The 22,153-nt window shown below is 43.0% G+C and overlaps 1 protein-coding gene across 7 annotated transcripts in view; it reads left to right on the forward strand.

Moving 5' to 3' along the window:
• Positions 1–22,153, forward strand: part of AFF1 (ALF transcription elongation factor 1) — a 149,073-nt gene that overhangs the window by 78,119 nt on the left and 48,801 nt on the right. The window lies entirely within an intron of this gene.

Here is a 22,153-nt window from a genome sequence, read left to right on the forward strand (position 1 = left end):
TCCCAGTGAGAATCTGAACCTTTCTGTGCATCCTTCCTGGCACTGGTTTTGGGATCTGTAGGAAAGGACACTGCCTGGGGAATTGGAATGTTTGCTTCTTCTGCCTCATCTAAAAAGCACTTTGTTAGACCTTCCAGATGGGGGAAAGTTGATGGCAAAGGGGGTTGGGGAGCAGATCTGAGGTGCGTGCCGCCTCTTTCAATTATGCCTGCCAGAATGAGAAAGGTGTAGCAGGCCCTGTTCAACAGCTGTTAAGCACCTGGTTGTGCAGGCGTGTTAAAAGCAGTTCAAGGATAGACTTTAGACAAAAGCGATAGGGATTCAGGTGGTGTTTTGGGTGTGGGTGTTGGCTTTTATTGCCTGTGTTTGTTTACTGGAGGAGGGGGCAATTTTGGTAACTAATAATAACTGACAGATACCACAATCAGGTAGTTGGAATTATTATGTATTGATTAATCCAGAGTGAAACTGTTAAGAGGAGCCAAAGGGGAAAAACCTGCATGGATATCTATTGCTACAAGGCTAAATATTTCTGTTCTTGGTTTTTATGCGTGAGTTTGTTTAGATAACTTTATAAACTTTGATTCAAGAATTAAACCACCCAAAGTAGCAAACATAGCAAATTAAAAGCATTATAATGAAACAAGCTGCCAAAGCAGCATAGAAAAATTACTGAGTAAAAACTAAGAACAATGCAGAGCCGGATAAACTCAAAACTGTGGTCAAACAAAAAACTTGCCTGAGCCAAAATGTTTTCAGTTGCTGATGGAATGCAAACGACAGAAGGGGTCTACTAATCTCCTAGACGTGGACGCCATAATTGAGCCAGGCCTCTGTTGCTTTACTGCCCAGATAATAGCTTACGAATGATGTTGGTGTATGATTTGGAATTTTCCTTCATTTGGGTCCTAAACGCATTTGAGATTTTGTTCTCCCCTGTTTTTGATAGCCACTGTTCTTCCCCAGTGCTTGCCTTCGACATCACTTTCATCAAACGATGATTGACTCACTGAGTTTTCGAGGCTTGTGTGCTGCCACCTGCAGCTGTGAATTTAATTGTTGACGGCATCTGCTTACGCCAACACTGACAAGTTCAGCCTTTCCATTTGAACAGAGGAATCAGCTTTACTACAGAGTCAATTAATCCTCAGTGGATAGCTATGCTATGACTCACTTCGTACTCATGCTAAATCTATACACAAGCCTTTCTGCTGTTCCAAATTCTCTTGTCTCTAACTTGCAGCGTTCAAGAAGCTATGCAATGGCATTTACCCTTAAAAAAAAACCACAACCACCGGTTAAAATAGATATTTAATTTGCAGTGTATGGGTGTGAACTTGCCCACACCTGCTCATATATGCATGACCCATCACAAGGTTGCTGTTTCATCTGAAGCCCTATATTTAGAACTGGAAAGACTGCCTGCCTCGTTTTGGAATTATTCTGACTAGTGAGCTGCTGACCAAAGAGTGGCCACATTTGGGGTCCACAAAACGGCCCAGTTTGCCATGGAGTACTTTGAATTTTGAAACATTGCAAGGGGGACTCAGAGTGTATGTGAGAGGGGGGGGGACTGACCGCAGCTATTGCAACCCTTAACTACATTTAGAGCAGTGTTTCCCAACCTTGGGTCTCCAGCTGCTGTTGGACTACAATTCCCATCATCCCTGACCATTGGTCTTGCTAGCAAGGGATGATGGGAGTTGTAGTCCAAAAACAGCTGGAGACCCAAGGTTGGGAAACACTGATTTAAAGGGCTTTTCCTGAATTCTGTTTGGTGTTTGGGAGTTGCTCTTCAAGGTGAAAGGTCACGTGTTCCTCAGACAGGGAAACTGCACAGCATAGGCCATTTCTGCTCTTTCGCTTCCTGGATTATTTACTTATTTCCCAATCTTTATTTGTGTGTGCTTGCTCTCACAGTAATCCTATGTCAGTAGGATCACTGCTGTTCTTGTATTTCAGATTAGAGGTGAAGCATATTGAGTGAGTGGCTTACCCTTGGCCACCTAATGAGCCCATAGTAGAGCTAGGACAGACCACCTTCCCATTTTTGGCTGGGGAGCCTTTTGCCAGAAGTCGTTGTCGGCTGGAGGGCAGAAACCTGCTTTTCTGCAGAAGACCATGTTCCATGCAGGCCAAGCAAAGAGTTTGAAATACATTTTGCCTTTTGAAGATCATGTAGTAATCATGCTTTATTAAGCACCCATGTTGCATTTCTTAGATCCAAAGTGAGCCCTTTGCAGTTTTGCATGTAACACAGCTGTGTTGAAGGCTGTGGCTTATCAACGTTTAATAATGCCTCCATGGACTTCAAAACCAGCAGCTGGAAGTTTCAGCATGAGGTGGCATTTGTAGCGAACACGGTTGAGTGGCTTTTAAATCATTGTTTTAAATCTTCAAAGAGGGGAATGGGAGCACTTTTAAAAAAATCAACAACACAACATTCCCCCATTTTGTAAAGCATGCGTTTCATTAACATGATAACATGCGCATGCTGCATGCTGCCATTCAAGTACACTCCCATAGCGAGTATAATGGCTGCGTTAGGAGGTTACGCTAACCGTAGTTTAGTGTGACATCCTAATGCAGCCATTAAATATTATATACTCATTATGTAACCATAGCTTACCGTGATCTGAAGCCCTCCTTTCAAGTTGGCTTGCTTAAAGGAGCCATAGTTTCAACAGTAACAGCAGTTTGTTGGATCAGATGACACAACTAACTGTGGTTAAGTAAAAGTGGAAGTTAAAAGCTTCCAAACTCCTTATATGGAGCACAAGAGCCTCAAGATGGTTATTGTCATACTAAACTGTGGCTGGACTAGCTCTGTGGTCCCTGATTGGTGAAACAGAATGAAGTGTGCATTCTGGTTCAAGGATAATCATGCTGATAAGCCGATGTTCTTAGAAGCTGAGAGTGTGAGTGCAAATATAGCCCAGATAAAAGTAAAAGAGAGGGAGAAGGAGAGAGATGTTCTTAACCTGCCATACTGCTTTCTTGAGTGCTGTCAGTAATCAGATGTTTTGAGACGAGAGACACACTTTGTGCAGAGTAGTAATCTTTCTGAATAGACGCAGCCCTTTAAATTGAGAACATCTGGCAACCCCAGGTAGGAGAAAGAGAACATAAAGAAGGCCTCCTGTTATTTTACTTGGCCTTTATTTTATGGGGCACAGCTTGCCGAAAGTGATAGGTTAGAATTGCTAATGAGAAGCTGTTGATCGTTCTGTGATTTGATGGAATTTGCACAGACATGAAAGGAGAGCGGATAAGCAAGAACCAGCAGGAAAAACTTGAGCAATACTTAGGAGCAGATGAGAGGCAAACAGCTTCCAACAAGGCAGGGTTGTAGCACACAATGGAGGGAGTGAGAGGTTTGGCCGGGGAGAGAGTGAAGAACAATGCCCAGAAATACAGCAGCATCTAGTTCTCGAGCTTCTAAAGTGAGACCAGACATTTAGCTGCTTTAGTCTGCTTTTCGCTTGCACACCCTTTTGTAACCCATTTTTACAGTGTGTTTTTTAAAAAAATCAGTGGCAGATTGTGTGTGGGGAAAGCCCCACTTTGAAATCGGGATAATATGAGGGCATTTAAATACCCCCTGCCACAGGGTTTTCAGCAGTGCCACTAAGGTATCTGTTTTTCCTTTATTGACAAGGGGTGCAATCCTGCTTGAGCCATGCAAAGAGAGCAGTGCACTCTTTCCCTCCTGCACCATGCCGTCGTGGTGTTTGGTCGTTGCTGCTCTCTGGTGGGCAATGACATCTGGGCTGGTACATTGGCTGAAAGGTAAGGTTCTCCTTTTTCCCTCCCCCCCCCCCCAATAACTTAACCTGAAATATCCAGCGGCCCTCTTCTCCACTGTCTAGCCTTGACACAAACTGGAATTAGCATTGTGCGCACCTGGCCCCCTGAGGCAGGAGGAGTGGGTTGCAGGATGCTTGATGTTGAAGGGTCAAAAGAGGGAGAGCCTTACCTTGAGTTGATAAGTTCAGTTGTGATGCAGAGGTCTTGCAGAGCAGCAAGCTAGCACTGAGCTAGCATTGGATTGCCAGGGGGGAGAAAAAAGGGGGGGAGAGAGAGAGAGAAAAGAAGAGACAGACCATAGGCAGGTAATGTGAACTGGCTGTCTGGTGGATAACTTCCGCTGTATTTACTGGGAGACGGGAAAGAAAGGCTAGTTGTAAGGTTTATGTTTTCCTCCTTTTAAAACTGTGCTGTGTGTTCTTAGCATCTTCCCATGCTGCTCTGAGGTCTTCTGTCCAAAAAAACTGCCTATAAACTAAGATTTTAATGTATGTTTGTACACACACACACACACACACACACACACACACAGAGAGAGAGAGAGAGAGAGAGAGAGAGAGAGAGAGAGAGAGAGAGAGAGACAGAGGGGGTGCTTGCAGGCTTGCATCCAAATAAATTTGCCAGAACATGTGGAAGTGATATTATTATTATTATTATTATTATTATTATTATTATTATTATTAATTTGTACCCCACCCATCTGGCTGGGTTTCCCCAGCCACTTTGGGCGGCTTCCACAGAGACAAAAATACACTAAAATGTCACACATTAAAAACTTCCCTGAACAGGGCTGCCTTAAGATGTCTTCTGAATGTCAGGTAGTTGTTTATCGCTTTGACATCTGATGGGAGGACGTTCCACGGGGCGGGCGCTACTACCGAGGAGGCCCTCTGCCTGTTCCCCTGTAGCTGATGAACTATGTTGGTATCTACTGGTGGACTTGGGCTTGGAGGTTTCTGCCAGCTCTCCCATGCTGCTCTGCTGTTCCTCTTAGTCTTTTTCATCTGACAGATGGGAGACCACGGTGCACTGCCGCAGAATCAAACGCATTGCTCTGAAACAGCATGAAAAGTGCAGTATTGCTCTTCTGCAAGAGTGCTTGCGCCTGATCCTTGCACCCTTTGCCTTGTGTAGCAGACCACACAGAAGAAGGCAAGGTGGCACGAGAACTGATACTTCCAGTGTAATTCTTCTCAGATCAAACTGTGCTATTGAGACGATAATGCTGGATCGAATCAGTATATCATGAACCAGTGTGGTAGCGAGGAAGAAGGAAACTTTGGGTCAGGGAGTGAATGAGGCCCTCCAAGCCTCTGTCTAGCTGACTCTCTTGCAAGCCACATCTCTCAGTGGCTTTGCTCCATACTCCCATTTTGTACTTTTGCCTTTCTGAAATGTGTCCTTGAATGTTGATGATGCCAGTTGCTTCCCAGAATGGAAAAATGGATTTCGGGGGGGGGGGGGGAGAATCCTGACTTTTGCATGCCTGGAATGTAGCTTAGTGTACAAAGGGAAGCATCAAATCCATTGTTTCAAATCCATTTCGCCACCCACTTTTGTTTCTGGCCTTGCCCACCCATGAGAAATTAAAAAAAAAAATTAGCATACTTGGGAAAACACAAGTGTTTGAAGAAGTATAAAAATGGGGTGGGGTGGGGATCCGCCCCTCACAAAGAACAACCCGCAATTGGCCCTACTAAACATCTTCCAAGACCACAATGCCCACTTACACCGCAAAGAACTCATAACCCACCTACTTTCAGCGGCCAAAAACACCATAACTAGACACTGGAGAGACCTGTCAGGAGTAAGCATGGACCAATGGTACCAAATAGTATGGGAAACAGCCTTACTTGGAAAATTAATCAATAAACTGAAACTGACACAGAGACAAATAGAAGAAGACACCTTCACCCCAGTATGGCTCCCCTTTATCACATACACAGCCCAACAAGACAATGACAAAAATCCACCAACAGCATACAAATCAATATGGCTAACCTGATCCAAAACACCCACCCACCCCACTCACACATGAAAACAAAGACCACCACAGCCAACCACAAATGAACAACCACACCCTAGGCCAACCCCAACCTCTCTCGCCACCAAAGGAACGCAAGTGAACAGCAGAGAACCCGCACAAGCAACGCTGACACAAAACCCCACATATATTAAGTAAAATAGAAACATCGCCACCACCCGACCCCACCCCACTCATATTTCCCCTCATCCACCTCTTTTCCCCATTCTTCCTAATGTCTCAACAAATGAAAATGATTTGTAAAAAAAAAAAATGTTACATGGGGGAAAAAATACGAGAGACATTGCATATACCTTTGTAAATCAAGAAAATCTTTAATAAAAACACATTGAAAAAAAACAAAGAACAACCTGCAGAACGTTGGAAGACTTGAGATGTGAGGGCAGGACTAGGAGAGTTCATGAATAGGAGCTCTTCACACTGCAACATTTTGTTGTAGAGTCCACTTGCATTATTAAAGTTCTAAACACTTGCAGGGTGGCTAAATCCTTTGCTGAAAAGCTTATGACATTAACCCAGTTTCTAGTTCTTTATAACAGAACCTCTGTTTGGGGTCATTTCAGGAGTCTGAAGTTTTGCTGGTTATTATATTGCAGAATTCTCCATAATGTTTGGTTAGGCCAACACTGTGTGCCCACTGTCACAGGCAGAAAGTACTGCCAATAATGTGTGGGGGTGTGTGCACATTTGTGGTGATTTAATGCCAGTTCCCACCGTGTATTTTTCTGTGTGATTGCGTAGCCAGAAATGGTTAATAACAAGGGCTGCCTATGTGAACTTGCCACCGATTCGTACATTTTTGTGGCAACTTTAAGTACTAAAATGTGTTGGTTTTTAAGGTGCCACAGGACTCTCTTTATAAACATAAATATATGTGTGGGTATCGAGTAGGGAAAATGGTTTTGAGGAAGCATTTAAACAATTTTACATATATTATTTCAGACCACTATTTTCAAGCTGGTAGAGCAATGTTATTTCAGTGCCTCAATTCACCACAGAGGTAGGCACATATAAGGCCACTGAAGAAATAAATTGTGTGCCTTTCTTTGAATTGGATTTAGCCTGGTGTGCTGCAACATATTATCAAACTGTTAGCCAACATGGGGACTACTCGTAATGTTAATAAGTGCTCTTACTGTGCTTTTTTCTTTCTTTCCTTTTTTAATGGCTAAAATCATGAGGTGCCTTTTTTAGCCTTGGTGCATAGTGCAAACAGTGTGAGTGAAATCCAGCTCTTGAAACATGCCTCCGAACCTCCCTTTCCTACTATGTTTTAATCAATTAGCTACTTTCAGTTAATTTTGCTCCATCTTACTTGGAAATGCAAAATCCAACCTATTGTACACACAGCATGCTGATAGCCCCGCAACACTTATTGTCTCTAGATCTCTGGTTAGAGCTGCTAATTTTCCTTGAGGGCCATTTTGAAAAGAGGCCGCCAGCTGTTTTATGTGTGTATGTAGGAAAGCGACATATTCTCCCACTTGGTATGCCTGATTTGGTCAGGGGACTTCTCAGTTGTTTACCCCAATTCTAAAATGGATCTTCAGGTGGTAGTAGGAATACTAGAAGTGAGGCTTCCCCTCTTTGCTTTTTATACATCTGCAGAACTAAAGCTCTCTATCCATTTTTTTAAAATTATAAATCGTAAAAAGGATAATTTTTAACATGGAATACAGCAAAACAGTGACAGAGCTCCCCTTTCTCTGTCGGTTCATGTTTTGGTTTTGAGGTGAGATGGGCATGTATAAAATGCAATACCTCCTCATGATTGATTTCTAAATTCCAGCATGAAAAGGTATTCTGACAATTGTAGGAAAACAAAACAAAAAAACCCCTCACAGCAACCAAAAAGCTCCCTTTTCATTCTTGTCATGTGTGGTGTGTACACACACACACACACACACACACACACACACACACGACATAACCACACACTGACACAACATTATTTTTTAAGGAGAAACAGCTATCAGTCACAAGTGCACACTTTTAAAAACAAAAACAAGCTGAGTTTAATACAGTAAACGAAAACCGGTGCTATTAATGTTTTTTATTGTAGTCGCTTATAGCTGCTTTATTTATACAGCTACTTATTTATAAGGGGTAGCAATAAAAAAGTTGAAAAAGAGAGAGAGTGGAAAAAGTCATCTTTAAATAAACAAACACAAGCCAGAAAGAGCGAGCAAAGAAAAAATAAATAAACTACTTTGCTGTATGTGCTTTTGTCGGCGATTCCCACCGGACTTTACGGGGCTTTGCTTTTCCCTCCTTGCTCTTCCTCTGGGCTCAGCGGCCGCTGCTTTTGTTTTAAAACTGGAAATGAAATATTAACAAAACCAGCCATTAGAGGAGGCCAGATGAAACGACTTGCGCTTTTCCTCTGCTTTTATTTTTAAAAAAAGAAAAACTCCGCACACGGTCCTTTGCATAAGTCGGAACCGCCAAAGGGACAGATGTTGCCAATTTCAAACGTTACGAAGAGGAGCGGCGGGGAACGTGTGTGTGTGTGTGTGTTGGGGGTGCGCACACTCACTCACACACACACAGCACGGCAGATATTGCTTAGCAACCGCGCACTTGAGGGAGCGTTTTTTAGGAGAGGAGCCAAGGGAGTTATGCCTGGGAGCGCTCGCTGGCTTCGCATGGCTCAGTGTGAGGGAAGAGATTAAAAAGTTCTTTCCTGTCAGGGCCGACACTCCAGCCGCTAGCACAAAAGACGCTAACCTTATTGACACTGATTACAGCTGACAAGGGAATGTATGAAAACAGGAAACCTCTCTTGCCATGTAGGAAGGCAGTAAGACATGTTCACGGAGGTAAGTGGCCCCCTCTCCCCTCCCAGCACAAATACAAAATTGGCCGTAGCAGCTGTGGAAATGGGGGGGGGGGAGATTTTTTTTTTTTTAAAAAAAGGTGGGCTGCCAAGCAGGTTGTCGAGCTGGTGGAAGCTGCAGGCAGGTGTCATCCTTCCAGCGCTGTTTACAAATAGCCATGGAAGGATTTCCTCTTCTGTGGGCTGTCAGTGCTTAAGCAAACAGGTACCAGTGAACTCCCTGCATAGGTGACTCGTAAACAAGGATGGCTTATGGGGCTGAGGCAGTCGCACGCCGCCTCCTCCTTCTCCTCCTCCTCTTCCCAGCCTTCCTTTGCAAAGAGTTTGATAGATAATTGACAGGCTTGTAGCCGTTTTCCTTGGCGTCAGCAGTCCTGGATTCCGTTGGCATCGTTTCCTAAAAGCTCCAGGAACGGAATACATACATATATATCCAAGCTTCTAAGTCTCTTGTGGCAGAAGGTACTATACCTGGCTAGGCAGGGGAACCTGTCTTCCCTATAGAAATAATAACTGCTGAATCACTATGAGCAGCACAGAAAACTTTTCTTTTTCTCTCTCTTTTATGTTGGCACGCTTGCTTGAGTTTACACAAAATAAAACTCTGGAGCTGTTAAATCATTCCAAGGCGAAATGCTCTTGAAGCTAACAGTTTCGGAGTTACTCATATGCTGCGATTTTCTGAAATGTTTGTTTTTGTTTTATTATCTGCAAGGTTGGTATAAATGAGATGGAAAATACTGCATTTAACGTCTTGCAAAGTTGCTGTGATCTTGTGGCTTCTGAAGCAATGCTTGTGTGACCTCCTTCTGAAAGGGGCAAGATGCTTGTGGGGCAAGATAGTGGCTGCTAGTGTTAATGTTCAAGTTGTTGTTTTTGTTTTAGGTTGGGCTTTTGGAGGTGGAGAGCGGCCTGTGTGATCTTTATTCCATTGCAGAGAAATTCTAAAACTATTTAGAATTAGGTTAGTGATGCATTGATAACATGTGGCAGCTGTGGGGCAAACCGTATTCAAATACTATAGTCTGGTTTTAGTAAAATAAAAATGGGATCCGTTTTAAAGGCAACAAGACCTATTCAGAAGTTTCCCCATGGACGCTGCTTGCATCCCAAGACTTGTTACATCACAGGAAAAGTCTGATTCTGGTAAGAATCTCTTGGGCCTATGTACTTCCAACTCCTTGACACAGATGCCCCTTACACTGTAGAGAAATTACCCGTGCTGCACCAGGTTTTTTCTCAATCTCCCTTAATACCACCCTCCAACTTTCAATTCAAGAAAGGTTCAAATGTCCAGTGCGAACTTTTCCACAGTGTCTCATAGCCAATACTACATTGGGGCATTGTGGGAAATTAAAATGGCATCCTGGAACTTGGATTTTTTGAAGGTGCTTGCTGGGTGTGGATTGCAGGCCTGTGGAAAGGCCATAAAGTCTAATAACTGCTGTACTAGACTAATGGCTTCTGGAGATGCCTTGCTAATCGGCTAATTAGTTACAGTTAATTCTGTGTTTACTTAAACCCTAGTTACTGCTCACTGTATTTTTTTTTACCTTTTCAGGATATTGGTACAGTGAGAATATTTAATCATCAACTGGCAGATTTATGCATGCCTAGTTTGTTTTCATCCTCCTCACTTATAGGTCTTGCTTTTACTTGATAAATAAAATGATGCTTTATCAATTATTCACTTTATTTCCTATCTGTAAGGAGTTTTGTCTTCTACTAGCAGTTAAGTAAAATGCATGCAGTTTTGTTTCAGTTTGAAAACACAGTCCTTGCTCTGGGAGATTTTTATTTATTTTTTGTCTAGCCACTTGTGGCTAAGTATCACTGCTCCAAATGCACAAAAAATTAGTTCAGACCTACTTTGTGAGTAACTGAGAGCTTTAAAAACTTGAGGGCATTGTAAGGTTGTAGTGTTGCTTTCTTCAGCTCTATTTAGTGCATTTGTATTCTTGCTCTGAAAACTAAAATATTTTCTGTAGTACCTAGTAGGATTTTGATTATCTTTTTCCCCTCATTCATTCTGGTTATGAAAATTTCTTGGCATTACATCTCCATGTGATTGTTTTTATATGCTGTTAGAACACATTGTGCATTGAGTAAATGCACGAACGTGCATTTTTGAAGCTGCTGGTGAAAGATTCCTGGATTTCCCCTCTCATGAAGTCTAGAAGAAACAAGCTGCAGACTCGGGGGTGCTAAGTACCATTGCAGCAAACTCTTTTTGGAGGCACATCAAGACATTAATAAGCCAGCTGTTACCCCACTAAGGTCTACTATCCCACATCAAAAAGTCATGCAGGTTATTTTTCTCTTAGTGACATGTCATGGGTAACTAGTATTCTCTGTCCCATCCAATGGTTCCAAAAGCATTCAACTTACCTGCACCTACGGCATGCCATTCAAAAGCAATATATGCTTTAATTTATTTTGTATTACATCAGGACTCCGTCATCATTCAGCTGACTGATCTAAAGCTGCTTTCTGTGACATCAAAAAGCAAAGCCAGGCATGTCCAGAGGGGAAGTAGCTCCTCCTTCTTAGTCGACGCAGGTTGTTGTTGATATCTGGTGCATCGGCTGCTAACTTGCAGGATACTCTTGAAACCCGTTCTTTGCCAATGTATAGGTAGTTGTTTGCTTCCCACACATTCTCCCAAATTTCAGGAGGCTCTAGAAAAGACGTTGCGGTTATCTAAAGCGTGTGACATGCCATCCTTCAGGCAAAACATACATTTGCCAGAATGCTTTGGCTGGCAGTGGGCTGGACTACATTTGTGGCAAGTGGAGATGGTGTGATGGTGTTGTGGCTTGAGTTTTGGGGAAGGAAGGTATGTCATTTCCCCTCCTCTCTTCCAGATCTAGCACTTTTATTTTGGAATATTCTATGCCCCAGCTGTCCCAGCACTGCCACTGGGAAAGAAAGAAAAAGTGCTGTGGGGAACAAAGTGATTTGAATCCTTAGCATAACCTTGGACAGTGTCCAGCCTCTCTGCCCAGCTCAGCACTATGATGGGAATACGAATTGTCCTTTCACCGCTTAGCAGATCAATCATCTGATCAATAGGGATGGAATCACTGAAGCTGACGAAGTGCTGGTCTGAGCAATGACTGCCTCTGCCCCCCTGCAGTTGATCTTCATGGATCAGCTGTGAAGGAGTGTCTTGAGGGTTGTGAGAACAGGATGTTGACTAGGCAGCCTTTGGTCTCATCCTGCAGATCTCTTCTGATGTTCTTAGGTTATGCCTGTCTGTGCCCATGTATTGGAAAGTGTTCAGAAGTGATTCTCACCAAGCTGACAGTAATGAGGAGACCACCCAAAATCCAGGAGGGTGTGTATATGGGATATTCATTACTGAGCCTACTACAAATGAATTAGAATTAATGTTTTAGGTGAGGAGGTAGGGTGGTGGAAAGGATAATTAATATAGCTCACTAAAACTAAGCAATATAATTATTTAAACAGTTAAGTACTGCTTATGAGGACACTATAACTACCAAAGTGTCTAAGCGGTTTGTAAAGATACAATATTAAAAATAAAAGTCAAAACTATAGAAACTAACTACAAATTAAAATCTCTTCAGTAGGTGCCTGAGAGTCTGTAGGGAGGGGGCCTGTCTGACCTCAACTGGAATTCATGGCTTGTGCAAAGAATTCCACGGCAATTAATTCAACTTTGTTAAGAGTTTCAAATAAATTAATCACGTTTATTTGTATGGATTAATATTTTTAGAGATTTATTTTCCTTTAAATTTATATTATGAAATTGAAGAAAGGTTCTTTTTAAAAAGTACACTTTTTGGTGCCACCCCCTTTGGCATGTATGTGGCTGAGGCTGAACCAGACCTGGATGATTCCAACTCTTTTTACCGGAGAAAGGGGAACAAGATTTTTCAGTGTCTCATCGCGCTTCCTAGGAATCGCTGGAAACGGAACGTGCCTGGGTTCCATTCATTCTTCAGTCATCTGCAAAGCCCCATTGCTACATCTCCATAGCATTGCCCCATATTTTTTTCAAGTTGTGCTAGAGCAGGGGTGGGGAACCTTTTTAAGCCTGTAGAGGCGGCATTCCCTCATGGGGGCAATGCACCACTGGTGGCCACATGCCACTGGTGGGGGGGGGGGGCGCAGAGACAAAAAATGGGCAAAGCAACAGATGAGACTCTTTCTTTATACGGTGAGCTACATTCCAATCATGCAAAAGCCAGAGGTTTCTTTGCACCCACCTATATGTATATCTCCCACCCCCCACCCCCCAGGCAAGCAAGGGACACCAGAGGCATTGTGAGCTGTGGCCTGATGTGGAGGCATGGTTTTTTGACAGTCTCTCTCCCCCCCCCCCCCGGCAGCCTGTGGTTCTCCAGTGCTAGAGTGTGACAACTGATAACTTCTTTAGAGATACAGTGAACCCCTGAGTTACGTACCGCTCTGGGTACGTAACTTTAGGGTTGCAAATGCAGCAAACCCGGAAGTGTATACAGTGGTACCTCGGGTTACAGGCGCTTCAGGTTACAGACTCCACTAACCCAGAAATAGTACCTTGGGTTAAGAACTTTGCTTCAGGATGAGAAGAGAAATTGTGCTCCGGCGGCGTGGCGGCAGCGAGAGGCCCCATTAGCTAAAGTGGTACCTCAGGTTAAGAACATTTTCAGGTTAAGTATGGACCTCCAGAACGAATTAAGTTCTTAACCCGAGGTACCATTGTACTTATGGGTTTCGCCGCATGCGCAGAAGCGCTCTATTGCCCGTGCACATGCCCAGAATCAGTGTCTCCAGTTACAGACTTTTCAGGTTAAGTATGGACCCCTGGAATGAATTTAATTGGTATCCAGAGGGTCCACTGTAGATAATATGTGTGTATGTATTGATTATATTATATACAGTGGACCCTCCGTGTGTATGTATGATATAGGACACGTGTGGTGCTGTGGGTTAAACCACAGAGCCTAGGACTTGCTGATCAGAAGGTCCGTGGTTCGAATCCCCACAACAGGGTGAGCGCCTGTTGTTCGGTCCCTGCTCCTGCCAACCTAGCAATTCGAAAGCACGTCAAAGTGCAAGTAGACAAATAGGTACTACTCCGGCCGGAAGGTAAACGGCGTTTCCATGTGCTGCTCTGGTTCGCCAGAAGCGGCTTAGTCATGCCAATAAAGCGAGATGAGCGCCGCATCCCCAGAGTCGGTCACGACTGGACCTAATGGTCAGGGGTTCCTTTACCTTTTATATATGATTATAGAAATTGTAGGACTTTAGGAAAGGAAATCCAGCTATAAACTCCCTCACCCAATGCTTCTTAGTCTTACTTTTAAAAAAAGGGGGGCGGGAATTCTTGCAGCTTGTGGGCCAAAAGCTATAAATCCTTGCCTGATTTGCTGCCTTCCAGTCTGAAGAAGGCACACCTTACGATTCCATGGAAAACTAGTCTTGGCTGGCTTAAGCTTTCATAACACACCTTGCCTGTTCCACTGAGGCCTGGTCTAGGTCCCACTGTGTGCACTTTGTCTGGAAGTCTTGGAGCAGTGTTGCTCCAAGAGAATGCCGGGGTTTCTCTGCTCTTACCGTTTTATGGCTTGTTTCTCTCCCCCTCCCCTTTAAAAAGCAGTAAGTTAATCTTTGTCTGGAAGAGGCATTGTTAATATTGACAAAAGCCGTTTCCTGTTAATAGGGACAGAAGCAATATTGATAATGAATGCAGTGTGGATTTATTGTCGTAATGGCTCTATGTTATGGTAGCAATAATCCCAGAGATCTTTTGCTGAGTCTAATTTTGCTCAGATCATTTCCTCAAGAGTATAGATACCTGCATATATTTCCCCTCTAAAGCCATTGGGTTTTTCTTTCTGCATACCAGCTGGCAGCCTGCTCTGGTAGTTCCTCTGAAAAGGTTGCAGAGTGAATGCTTTATGATGTTTCAAATGAAGGTGGAATTAATGTTTTATCGTGTTCATATGACTTCGCTTTTTCCTTCACTTGTTAATACATTTCCCCTCAAGTTTTCTCCATTTCCAGTCATTTTCAAAATAGGAGAACCACAGTTCTCCTATGTACATCCCCCCCCTTGCTTTTATGTAGTGTTGTCATTTTCTACATGTGTCTATGCAGAAAAAAGGAAAGCCACAACCTTTCATAATCTACTTGCATCCAGCCAGTCACTTCTGGAAACAGTGCTTAACTAAATGGATTTTTGGCAGGGCGATTCTTGCTTCTCCAGCTCATGAAATATTTTTTGCCGTGGACTGTGGTGCCGAACAAATTGCTCACCTAATACTAAAGGGACAAATGCCAGCAAAAGCAGGTAATAGCTTGGGTGGCATTTTCTCACTATTTGTTGGTTATTTATAAGCTCCCAAAGGAATAAATCTGTGGCAACATCAATAATGGCTAATAAAACCCTCATAGAATATAGCGCTAATGATAACTAGACATGGTGTGAGGTAGCTTATCACCTGTCTTTGTGATTTATAAAACATTGATAAAACTTTCAAGTTTTCTTTTTTTTTTAAGCATGAAGATCTAACAGAGGCGGGAGGGGAGAGGAACCAGCAGCAATGAGAGTCATTTGTATTTTCTTTTTGGCCCCCAAAATAAGTGTCTTAAATGTGGTACCTGAACAAGGAGGATGGAAGGTGGAGCTCTCTAAATAGGGAGCTGTATAACCTTGGTGCCACAACAGAGAAGACCCTGCCCAGGGGTGCCAACTTGAATAAAATATTTGGGGGGCAGATAAGCCCTGCTCTGCATAATCTGATCACATGACACAGTGCACACACACAATGCTCATCAACTTTGGAAAGGGCAGCCCCCTCAAATATTTTATTGGGGGGCCAAAACCCCCCAGCCCCTAGGAATTGTCTGCTATGGCCCTATCCCATGTGTTGACCAATAGGTGAAGATTCAGAAAGTTGTAAATACTGTATTATATGCTGGCTATTGAAGTAGAGAGAAATACCATCTATATTAGCAATATTAGGACTTCCTTTTTGATAAGCTTAAGAACTATTGTAGGATTGTTGGCTTTTGGTCTGATGTGAGATTTTATAACGTTGGGGGATCTGTGGCCAGTTTGGAGAGTTAGAAGATCAGATGGAATACTTGTAGAGATAGAGAAGTGAGGAAAAATGTTTTACATTTTTTTTTAAAAAAAATAGTAAAATTTGTTACAGTAGAATGGAGGGTGCTATTTTGTCTATTAAGAGCCTTACAACTTTGTTACAGTTATACATAACATTACAGTGTATTTGTTGTTGCCTATCCAGAAGCATCTAATCTCCATGTGCATGTTTTCAAAGTTAGTATAATTTATTTCATTTATGAGTCTCTTCCCGTGCGGCACCCCAAAGAGATTTATAACGTAACATATATAAAACAGTTACATTTATAAATAAAGAGCTTATTTTTTTAAAAAAACAAACAAACAAACAAACAAACAAACCCCAAACACAATTATAAACATAAAGACAGTATAAATCAGGAGATAAATACAGAAAAGTTTCTGTTTGCTGCCTATGCACCTGTGAGACAAAGCAGCATACAAGTTACCCCAGTATTCTTGAGGCTATGGGGTAATGGAGGAAAATATCTCATTTGACAGTTGACCCAGTAGATCCATCAGCAGTTATCATTTTATTTTATTTATTTATTAAATTTATATACTACTCTTCACCACAAGATCTCGGGGCAGTTGACAGAATAAAATACAGCAGTTGTCCCCTCTCCGTGGAAACAGGCAGTCATATTAATCAGGCACTGCTCATTAAAGCGCAGGGCTTGTTAATTGCTTTCCTAGTTGCCCTGAAAGGGTTCAAGGTTTTTATATCAGGGGTCAGAAAACTTTTTCACCACTGTCCCTCAAACCTTGTCTGGGGCCGGACTATATTTTGAAAATAATAATAATAATAATAATAATAATAATAATAATAATAATAATGATGATGATGATGAATTCCTATGCCCCACAAATAACCCAGAGATGCATTTTAAATAAAACCACACATTCTGCTCATGTAAAAACACACTGATTCCCGGACTGGATTCCACAGGCTGGATTTAGAAGGCGATTGGGCCGGATCCGGCCCCCGGGCCTTAGTTTGCCTACCCATATTCTATATGTTCCAACTGTCAGAGCCTCAAGGGGCTTCACTGTGTTTGATGCAACACTAAAAAGGTTACCTCCATTGTTCCTCTCCTCCCTCTGTGGCCCAGGGGACCAAAATGGATATTGGGATAGGCAGTGGTGTATCCACCAATGCATTCCCCCCCCCCCCCCCGCAAACCATGGACTACGGCTGTAAATCCAGAATCCACAATTCCATCTGGGAGAGGGCCCTCCACAGCATGTCAGTTTCTCATGTGGGAATCTGGGAGTTGTACTCTTACATGCACACACACACACACACCCTTCCCCTGGGTGGGAAGAAATGATTCTGCAGGAATTGGAATGGAGAAATCTGCATCTGTGAGGTCAGGTTGGGAGCCCTGTGGGGCAGAGGGAGGCAACATAGCAGGAGTTACTGTATTTTTCGCTGCATAAGACTCACCTAGTTTTTAGAGGAGGAAAACAAGAAAATAAATATTCTGAACGAAACAGTGGATGTATGATTTTTGTGGTTCATGCTGTGGCCACAGACATGTGATTTGACGGTGAGTTTGGGGTAGCCCAATGCAAAAATCCTGAGGATCCATGTGGATCCGTGCTTTGTAGCCATGTTTTTGCGCCACTGCGGCCTGGCCCCACACAACAGTGGGTGCGTGATTTTTTTTGGTGCAGGCTGTAGCCATGGACATACTATGTGATCTGATGTGAATTTGGGGTGACGCAATGCAAAAATCCTGAGGATCCATGGGCTTTTATCTCCCCCCTCCCAGGCAGCCTTCTTTATCTCTAGTGTCCCTTATCTCCCTCCCCGATCGCTTGCCAATCAGCTGCTCAGCGGCTTAGTTTCAACACCCCTTCCCTCTTTCTAAAAAAAATTGCACGACCTGCTTTTTGCCCCTGGGCAATTCAGCTCCAGGGACCACACATTCGCTCCATAAGACGCACAGATATTTCCCCTTACTTTTTTGGAAGAAAAAAGAGCGCCTTATGGGGCAAAAAATACGGTAACATACGGAGCAAAGGGGGGGGGGACACAGCCTGCTGCAGAATTCAAGCAGGGATTGCTCACATATGTGAATTCTCAAGATGCCCTTACTCAGGCCGTGAGGGAGCATGCATGGCAGAGGGTTGGACTAGATGATCCTTGGGGTCCCCCCTAACTATGATTCTGTGAAGCAAGGCCTCTAAAGATAACCCTGGATGTATGGGTAGGCTGATAAAAGAAGCAGGTGGTCTTCATAATATTCTGATCCCAAGTAGCTTAGGCCTTTAGATTTAGCCTAGGAACTCATCTTAGAGATGGTGTTACATGGCCTGAGCTAGGATCCAGACAGCTATTTTCTTCATACCAGAGGTCTTGTGGGCATTCAGTGGATTTTTTTAAAAAAATATCCCCCTTCCTCCCCCTAATAATAATAATTTATTATTTATACCCCACCCATCTGGCTGAGTTTCCCCAGCCACTCTGGGCAGCTTCCAACAGAATATTAAAATACAATAGTCTATAACAGCAGACCACCATGCCACATCATTATTTTTTTGGACACATGGATGGGTTCTGCATGGGAAATGCAAGTTCAGTGCCGCCTTGGGCACATAGGAGGAGGCCGGTGGCAGTGGAGTGTGATGTTTTTGCAGAAGGAGAGTGGCATCTGGAACAAGAAGAGAAAGTCTGGGATAGCTGGTAATTAAAGGCAATTATCTTCAAATTTTTGTGAGAACCGCTTGAGACTGTGCTTATTGAAAACGCCTACTTCCTTTATCGTAATGCACAAACCATATTAAGACCGCATTAGTTTTGGGTTGAGTCTCACACCTTCTTGCATTGTGTTCCTTGTGTGTTAACTGGTGTGAAACAAATTTCCATCAATAAATTCTCTATTGTTAATGCAGTCTTTCCCCTTAAAGTCTCTCCCCCCCCCTCACTTTTTACGGTATCTAAATTTCTAAGTAACACTAAATAAGATTATTACCGTTGAAATAAAGGTGTCTAGGCAGCGCATCATTATTACCCATTTTTCCTGGTGGTCAGACATGAATTTAATGAAATGCCTATCCTGGTCTCTCAAGAAAAGATCATGTTCAGCAAACATGACGGATCTGCTATTTTTTTATTTAAAATTTGCTAAGCTTTTACAAAGTGCTTCAAACTATGATTCTCTAAAGTATTGACAGCAGCGCTACTCTTAATTGACAATTGGAAAAAAAGAAATAAACCAGAGTGGCTTTTAATTAAATAATTAGCCCTTGTTAAATATACAGAGCATGGAGAGTGATGTCTGAATTTTAAATTTCTATTAAAGCCAATAAAGGATGATTAAAACAGTAGCAAGAATAAGTTGGTAACATTTTCTACTGTGTGAAATGTTTCCATCTTCTTACTTACTATAACATGAGAGCGTTGGGGGGGCTAGTACAAAAATAATGTATTCTATCCCTCGCCTGTTGTTAAGAATGTATATGCAAGTCAAGCTGCAAATGTGTGTGTGTGTGTGTGTGTGTGTGTGTGTGTGTTTTAAAATTAACCCTTCATGAAAACTAAGCAAGAAGACAAAAGCTTTCCAAACCCCCACAAATTTTCCAAACCCTCACCAAGTAAGTTCATCTTTTAATACACAAACGGAAATTTAACTTTTAACCAGCGATTTTTAGGCCAGCTAAAAAGAGGAATATCTCTCTCAAACCTGGCTTCAGTGAGGTTTCTTCCTGGTTTCTTAAATCAGTTTCCTGTGTCAGCCAAACTGGAAAACTGTGGTTTATGATATCCCTTCAGACTAGGATATAAAGCCATCACCATATAGCCAGAAAGACATTCCTTTTTGCCGGATAGTACCTGAGGTGCCTGTGTTGCACGCAATCCAGTCCTCTCTACACTAGAAACAGGAAGATTGTTTCAGAGCCTGTTCTATCATTACAGGGGGGCCCCTCAGGTAGATAATGGCTGATCCTGTGGCCCTCCTGATGTTGTTGGCTTGCAACTTTCATTATCCTTGACTATGCTTGGTTAAGAGTCCTTCAATACCTGGTTAATAACTCCTGCTCTGAAATAACTTCCCATTTCCTGATCGGATGGGAGCTTAGCCAAGTTGAGGAGAAACCAGCAAGAAAATTGGTGTGAATCCTTAAGGTAAAAGTTTAAATGACATGGAGATGTAATGGCAATGCTCAGTCAGTCTCCACAATTTTAATCAGGTACAGTGGTACCTCAGGTTACATATGCTTCAGGTTACAGACTCTGCTACCCAGAAATAGTACCTCAGGTTAAGAACTTTGCTTCAGGATGAGAACAGAAATCATGCAGCGGCAGCAGCGGGAGGCACCATTAGTTAAAGTGGTGCTTCAGGTTAAGAACAGTTTCAGGTTATGAACGGACCTCCGGAATGAATTAAGTACATAACCAGAGATACCACTGTAATTCAGTTTATTAATCAGTTACTGCTTCATCACTTGTTATTTAATAGTGTTTGGTCGCACTCTGTCATGGATGCTTTAGCTGGGATTCCTGCACTGCAGGGAGTTGGACTGGATATAACCCTTGAGGTCCCTTCCAACTGCAATTCTTTGTTTCTATGCCTCAGGCTAGTTATAGAGAAGAAAGTGGACATTTTATTCAGACTTCTGCTGTAGATGTGCCCTGTGTCCATGAGGCTGCAACCAGGTTCCTTACGACATCCCTCTCATTTTCCCAGATACCTTCATATTTAAACCTTTTGTGTCTACGTATAAAATAAACATTTTGACACAAGAATGTGCTGATTTCTGTCCTTCACCCACAAAAACAGTAGAGGTAAAGAGAGGAGAGAGATCCATTACTCTACATCGGAATGAGGCCTGGGCAAAATAATCTATCTCTGGGTCAGAAAACCTTGTAAAATCTTGAAAAGAATGTTTGTTTCCCTTCAAGCACCCATGCTTGAGGCATACAATGCAGCCATTGTTTAAAAACCATTTTCATGTAAAACACTTGAATCCTTTGAGGGGGGTCATCCAGTGTCATTTGTAGAGAGGAAGGCTAGAAGTCCCTAGAGATCTCTCTCCCTCCTCGTTCCAGCCTGAATTCCCTTGCTGCATTGGCAGAAGCCAGAGAGGTTTGGATAGGCGGTCAGCCTCCTCCTCTATTGGTGAAATGGAGTGTGCTGAGTTTGCATTAGTTCATGCTGGGAGACTTAACTGGAGAGCTATGTATAATCATTAGCTTTGTTAATCCTTTCAGCGGCTTTGGGAGGCAGTCCGTCAGTATTATTACTTCCTTGTTTGGGAGACCTGAGTTCAGGGGGATCTTGGGTGGTCTTAATGCCTCAGAAAAGAGGACTCAAGCTTGCCTGTAAACTGTAAACTGAAGCATCTTGATTTGTAAACCCCACCCTCTCTGTCCCTAGCACGTTGGGGAAGCTTCTGGCTACTTGGAGGGAAATGCCCTCTGCACATGATTTGAAGCGCCCCATTACTAATTGTAAGTGAGGCCTACGGGTTGCGGGTGGCACTGTGGTCTAAACCACCGAGCCTCTTGGGCTTGCTGATCAGATGGTTGGCGGTTTGAATCCATGTGACGGACTGAGCTCCCGTTGCTCTGTCCCAGCTTCTGCCAACCTAGCAGTTTGAAAGCACACCTGTGCAAGTAGATAAATAGGTACCACTGCGGTGGAAAAGTAAATGGCATTTTTGTGCGCTCTGGCACTCGTCCTTTACCTTATAAGTGGGGCCTGGCATTGAAAATAGCTTTTAGAAGGAAACTTTCATGTTCCGGTGTTCAGCTTTTATTGTGGTGCGGGAAAGTAGTCGGTGTTTGCAAAGACTTTTATTTCAGCATAAGGGTTAGAATATGCTCTGTATACTAGTTGAGTGGCAGGTGAAACACATGCTGGAAGAGAAAGAAATGTCCATGCTTAATTTAGGCTTACGTGTTTTTACGCACACACAAAATATTTGGCTGTTCCTGTTCCATAACTGTGGGTTCAGGAACTCTCAATACAGAAATTCTGGGCTAAGCAGAATTGCTGGTTACTGCAGAGCCTGGGAGCATAACGATAAGTGCAGCCGCACACTTAGAAATCTGCTTAATCAAGACTGCGTAAGGAGATGCCTCAGGGCTGTACTGTACCATTCATTGCACTGCAGGTTCCACAACCCTTCACTCCGGAAAAAGGAGCCAGCTGGCTTTGAATTCTGTGTTCTTGACTTCAGTAGTAGAGAGGACAGTACCTCTGTAGCTAAAGTCAAGAAGAATTGTGTGGAGAAGGGGTGCAGACATTCAGTACCAAATTATTTCCCCCCTCCAGCAGCGTGCATTCTTGGAGATGTTAACATGCAAGTATTCCCAAGGCTGTCTTTCCTTCTTGGGCACATGCATGTGGAGGAGGCCTTA

Source organism: Podarcis melisellensis (assembly GCF_964234715.1).
Source record: "Podarcis melisellensis genome assembly, chromosome: 9".
In the NCBI taxonomy this organism is placed as follows: domain Eukaryota; kingdom Metazoa; phylum Chordata; class Lepidosauria; order Squamata; family Lacertidae; genus Podarcis; species Podarcis melisellensis.